Source organism: Myotis davidii, unplaced genomic scaffold (genome assembly GCF_000327345.1).
Source record: "Myotis davidii unplaced genomic scaffold, ASM32734v1 scaffold301, whole genome shotgun sequence".
NCBI classification, from domain to species: domain Eukaryota; kingdom Metazoa; phylum Chordata; class Mammalia; order Chiroptera; family Vespertilionidae; genus Myotis; species Myotis davidii.
In genome coordinates, this window is record NW_006291186.1 from 100434 (window position 1) to 106610 (window position 6177).

Below are 6177 nucleotides of genomic sequence, written 5' to 3' on the forward strand. Positions count from 1 at the left end.
AACAAATGGGACTACATCAAAATAAAAAGCTTTTGCACAGCAAAGGAAACCATCAACAAAACAACAAGAAGACCCACTAGATGGGAGAACATATTTGCCAATGATACCACCGATAAGGGTTTAATTTCCAACATTTACAGGAAACTCATGAAACTTAACAAAAGGAAGATAAACAATCCAATAAAAAATGGGCAATGGACCTAAATAGATACTTTTCGAAAGAGGACATACAGAAGGCCTAAAGACATATGAAAACATGCTCTAAGTCACTAATCATCCTAGAGATGCAAATCAAAACGACAATGTGGTACTATCTCACACCTTTCAGAATGGCTATCCTCAACAAATCAACGAACGACAAGTGCTGGCGAGGATGTGAAGAAAAAGGAACCTTCATGCACTGCTGGTGGGAATGCAGACTGGTGCAGCTACTTTGGAAAACAGTATGGTATTTCCTCAACAAACTAAAAATGCAAATCCCATTTTACCCAGTATCCCCATTTCTAGGACTATATCCCAAGAAACCAGAAATACCAATCAGAAAGGATATATGCTCCCCTATGTTCATAGCAGCACAATTTACAATAGCTAAGATTCAGAAACAGCCTGAGTTCCCATCATCAGATGAGTGGATAAAAAAACTGTGGTACATTTATATAATGGACTACTACGTTGCAGTAAAAAAGAAGGAATTCTTACCATTTGCAACAGCGTGGGTGGAACTGGAGAGCATTATGCTAAGCAAAATAAGCCAGTCAGAGAAAGATATATATCACATGACCTCACTCATGTGTGGAATATAATGAACAACATAAAATGATGAACAAAAACAGATCCAGAGAGAGAGAAGCATCGATCAGACTGTCAAACCTCAGAGGGAAGGTAGGGGAGGGTGGGGGTAGGGGGAGAGATCAACCAAAGGACTTGTATGTATGCAGATAGGCCTAACCAATGGACACAGACACCAGGCAGGTGTGGGCATGAGTGGGGGGGAGGGGGGGGGAACTTGGGGGATAAGGACACAAATGTAATACCTTAATAAAGAAAAAAATAAATATAAATAAATAGTGTGTTGTCTCGATAGTGTTGAGAATCAATTTTCAACATTCAGCTTCCAACTCATTGTCCAAAATAGATTCCATAGATCCTAACATCGCATCCTGGTTCCAGTCAGGAGGAATAAGAAAAAAGGAAGTAAAAGACACAACCCAGAAGTTGTGTACAATATTTCCATTGGACAGAACCTAGTCATATGGTCACACCTAGCTGCAAGGGAGATTTAGAACTAGAGGAAGAGAGAACCAATATTGTATAACTAGCAGCTATACCTCACAAAGCAAAGAAAGTAAAAAACTCATGCATAGTTTACAAGCAGTCTACAGCCTGACTGTTCTACCTGTCCCCTAACATACATATGTCTTGAGAAACAGCCTCTCTCCCCAGAAAATTATAATAAGCACAATAAAATTACATAGTGTTTTTCAGAGTTGGGAAACCTATAAGTCCTAACTCCATGTGATGTTCAACTAGTGACACGATGTCTTTGAGCCTGTTTCCTTGTCTAATGAATAGGGAAATTCTAAGTTTCAAATACAGTAGAAGATGTAAAAGTGATCTTTTAACTTCAATGCCTTACACCAGTGGTTCTCAACCTTGGCTGCACATTAGAATCACCTGGGAATCTTTTTAAAATCCTTATTTTGGGCCTCATCCTCTGGAAATTCTGTTTCTTTGTTACTTATGTTGTGGCCCCACCCCATAACAAAGAAACAGAATTTCCAGAGGATGAGGCCCAGAAATCAGGATTTTAAAAAGATTCCCAGGTGATTCTAATGTGCAGCCAAGGTTGAGAACCACTGCCTTACACAATTGAGAGCATTATTTCAATGACACAAAACCTCAGTCTGATCCTCACAACTATGTTCTGAGGGAAGCAGCCCCAACCTATCCTCTGCAGCTGCTCCATGAACAGGGTTCAAATTTAGTATTTTGATCACACTAGCTTTTTGCTGTACTGGCCTCCATTACAGAGGTTACCAATACAGAGAAGGGTAATGGAGTAGCAGGCAAAGGGAATAGCATATGCACAGACTAGAGCTAGAATCTTCAAAGACCTGAATAATTTTAAAGTTAATGAAGAATAGAATGAAAGAAAGGAAAGGGAAAGGATAGATATAGTGGAGAGCTATGCCTTATAGATCATATAGACCTATGTAATCTAGATTTAAGAGCTTGCTGTTTATCCTAAAAGCCACTGGAGTTTTAAACAGGAGAGTGTCATCACCAGCTTAACACAATAGAAAGACTAATCTAACTGCTATGTGAAAGATAGACTGGAGAACTTAGGCTACAGTGATAATAACAATGATAGAAATAGACTGATCAAGAAAGAGGTAAGGAAGAAAATCATCCAGATTTTGCAGTTGACTGAAAATGAAAAGGAGTCAAGAATGCTGCCTGATATTTTTTCCTATTCCCAGCCTGGCACTATCACTTATAACTAGAGCAGTGGTTCTCAACCTTCCTAATGCCGCGACCCTTTAATGCAGTTCCTCATGTTGTGGTGACCCCCACCTTCATTGTTACAAATTGAACATAATTAAAGCATAGTGATTAATCACAAAAACAATATGTAATTATATATGTGTTTTCCGATAGTCTTAGGCGACCCCTGTGAAAGGGTTGTTCGTCCCCCAAAGGGGTTGCGACCCACAGGTTGAGAACCACTGAACTAGAGGCTCTTGACCGTCATTTTGCTTTGTTGAGTCAAATCTGTTTCTTTTTGTGACAAATGGATATAATAATTCCTGTTGTACTTGCCTCCACCGTATTAGGGAGACTCAAATTAAATAATGACTATGAATGCTCTTCCCAAGGTACAAAACACTATGAAACAGGAGGCCAGAGGATAACCCATGCGTTTAGGCTCACTGACAATTCAAGTGTGGGATCAACAGATGGTAAGATGCCTAGTCCAGTCAGATGTTCCCAGATTTTCTTTCCCTTTTTTAAATGTTCCTTATACAAGAGCCCTTATAAAGAAAGAGTCCTTATTCTCCTCTCAGGAGGTTATGAGCCCTAAGGTCTATAGCAGAGCTGGGCTGCCTCCAAATCATCCATACTTTTATTTAGGCCTTGTACTGAGCAATGAAGGGCTATTAATCTGCCTAGTGGTTACCATATTGGACAGCACATATCTGGATCTTAGGAAGCCAGTAAGTTAGAGATAGGAGCACTAGAGCACAGGTAAAACCAAAGAGAGCTCTGATGCCAGGGAGAGATTCCTTGTTCTCTGCATTCTCTGACACTCCCAGGTATATGCAGCCCAAGTACCACCCTGATCTACAGGATATAAGAGGCTTAGCAATAGCAAAGCTAAGTCAAGGGTCTGACCATCAAGGAAGCAGTGAAGGCAGTTTCTGGAGTAGCACTAGTACCAGTCTGGGGTATAATGGTAAAAAACAATAAAATTTTTCTTTGGCACTCCATCTTCCTGGAACCCCATGTATCACCCCTAATCCCAACATCTTCTTTCCCATTATTACAGGACTTTGCTTCCAACTATCAGTATCTCCTTGATAAGATCTTAGGGTGTTCCCTGGCTTGGTGGCTCAGTTGGTTGGAGTGTCATCCCCCATACACCAAAAGGTGTTAGGATCGATTCCCAGTCAGGGCATGAACCTAGGTTGTGGATTTGTTCTGTGGTCAGGGCACATACAGGAGGCAACTGATCAAAATCTCTCTCTTTCTCTCTTTCTTTCTCTCTCTCTCTCTCTCTCTCTCTCTCTCTCTCTCTCTCTCTCTCCCTCTCTCTCTCCTTCTCTCCTTCCTCCTTTCTCTAAACATCAATAAAAGCATATCCTTGGGTGAGGATTAAAAATATTTTTAAAGATTTTATGGTATCCCTACTTTCATATTGGATTGTGTTACTCTTTATAACACCATTCTTCCATTGGCCCTATGACTGTCTAAATCCTGGGAGATTTTCCCATACCCTGCCATTCTACTAACTTCATGAGACAGTGGGGAAAGGAAAGAACAACTAGTTTAGTTCTGTGAGTCTGGAGTAGATAAAAATTCCTAGCATTCCTTCATTTCCCTCAGCATATTCATCAATGGCCCCCATACCTTGTTCTTACTCCATATATGTTATCAGCAGGTATTAGTAGCTCCACTTTAAACAGAGAGAGATGATGACTGACTTGCATAAAGCCACAATGCAAGTTGATAGCCGAGCCAAAATCTAAACTCAGATCTCCTGCTCTCCAGCCAGCTGGAGTTTCTATCCAAAAGAACATGCTTCTTCATCAGAAGATGACTTCTTCCTGTTGGAAGCCAGTCAGTTAAAGAAATGCAACCAGCTGTGAGCAAGGATCCACCCAGCAGGGGCCTGTTCCATCAAATCTTTACCTTGTCCATGACCCCAACCCTAGAGACCAAATTTCAGCCTGAAAAATGCAAGCGCTAGCCACGCTTGGTGAGGGGGGTACAGAATCTGGTCCCCTCCTCCTTTTCCCGTCTAGATCCCTGGAGCTTGAACCTTGGAAAAGCCACACTCTACAGAAAGGGGGCCGCCCCATGACAGCTGTAAGCAGGTTATTCCAGAGAACATTTAGATGGCAGAAATATTTTCCAGTTGAAATCAATCCAATTCCCTGTGCATTTGAGTCTCAGGAACATTCATGATGAAAATCTAGACAGCATGACATTGTATGAACTCTGAAAGCTAGGCTGATGCTACTCTAGTTGGTGTTGTCTTTGGCTCACACTGAGGACCCAGTCAGAGTCCGGGAAAGGTCTGGCCAAAGCAGCTTTAGCAAAAGAGTTTGTGCCATCCTTATTTAAAGGCTGTCTATGTGTAGTGGTGACCTGTTCTCTCGGTCAACGATTGGCTTTCTGTATTGTCCAAGGAAGATCTGGAGTTGTGAATTTCTCCCCTTATGGCAGCCAAGAGAAATGGAGCTCCTTGGCAGTGCCTTAGTTCCAGCAACCCAGGATAAGGAGAGAGAGTAGAAAAAAGCAAACATGGTAATCAGCAGGTAAAGGTGACACATTCTCACCCAGAATATCATTTGTAACAGACAAGGGGAAGGTACAAGGCTATGAGAGGGTACAGACAGCCATACAGCCAACAATTTTCCCACCTAGGTTTTTAGTACATGCAAGGCAGACAGTATAGTATTGAGGGAGAGTCCCTAAACTGTAATGAAGAGAGATTTGGTTTCCTGGCTTTCTGTATCTTTCTACACCCCAGCCTGTGCCCTGTCTGAGATCATAGAGGATTTTCAGTGTACTCTGAGGTTTGAGAGGCTTTTCAGTAGCATAAAAATGAGCATCACCACCTCCACAACACATTTGGAAGAATGGAATATTGCCTGAAAGGCAGAAGGATTGGGCTGTGCCACTCCTGGCTGCATAACAAGTCACTTCCCCAACTCTGATATTCAGTTTCATCCCATTAATTTATAAGTATAATAAGTCCTGTTCACCTCACAAGGCTCTTATGAGAACCAAGTGAGATAATGGGTATGAGTAAGCTTTAGAAGCTGTAAATTATGAAGCTTGTAGCTAATCTCTAGAGCTGACCTGGTCATGCAACTGGCACTGTGACATGTTCAGGTAGCCTTTTTGGGCCTGGTTCTTTGAGAGAGGAATTATTATTATTATTATTATTATTATTATTATTATTATTTGACCTCGACTGGAATCGAACCTGGGACCCTGAGAGAAGAATTAAAGGAAAATCAAAGTACCCCCTAAACTCTGGATCCCTGGTTCATAATACATAGAAATCTGAACACAATAAAAAACCAGAGAGCAGCACTAAGTTTAGCAAAGGCTGATTTGAGTGCAGGGAGATCTCACAGTGTTATGTTCCAGAGCCAGGAAACCTCCAGCTTCCAAACATCCCCATAACTAATGGCTGAAATCCCAGAAGAAAAGCTGGGAGGTTTGGGCAGCTAAATCATTTTTTCCATTAAAAATGCAAATGTCCCCATGGCATGAGAATGGGGGCAGGTCTGTGGCATTCTCAGCCTACCTACATTTAGGGCTACTTCTTAGTTGCTTTGCTCCCTAAAAGTACTCTTGCACTCCAATTTACCAGGTACTGCTGCACTAAACCATTTCAGTAACCTTTCTAAATTATAGGTGATGTCACACCACAGCTCCAGAACC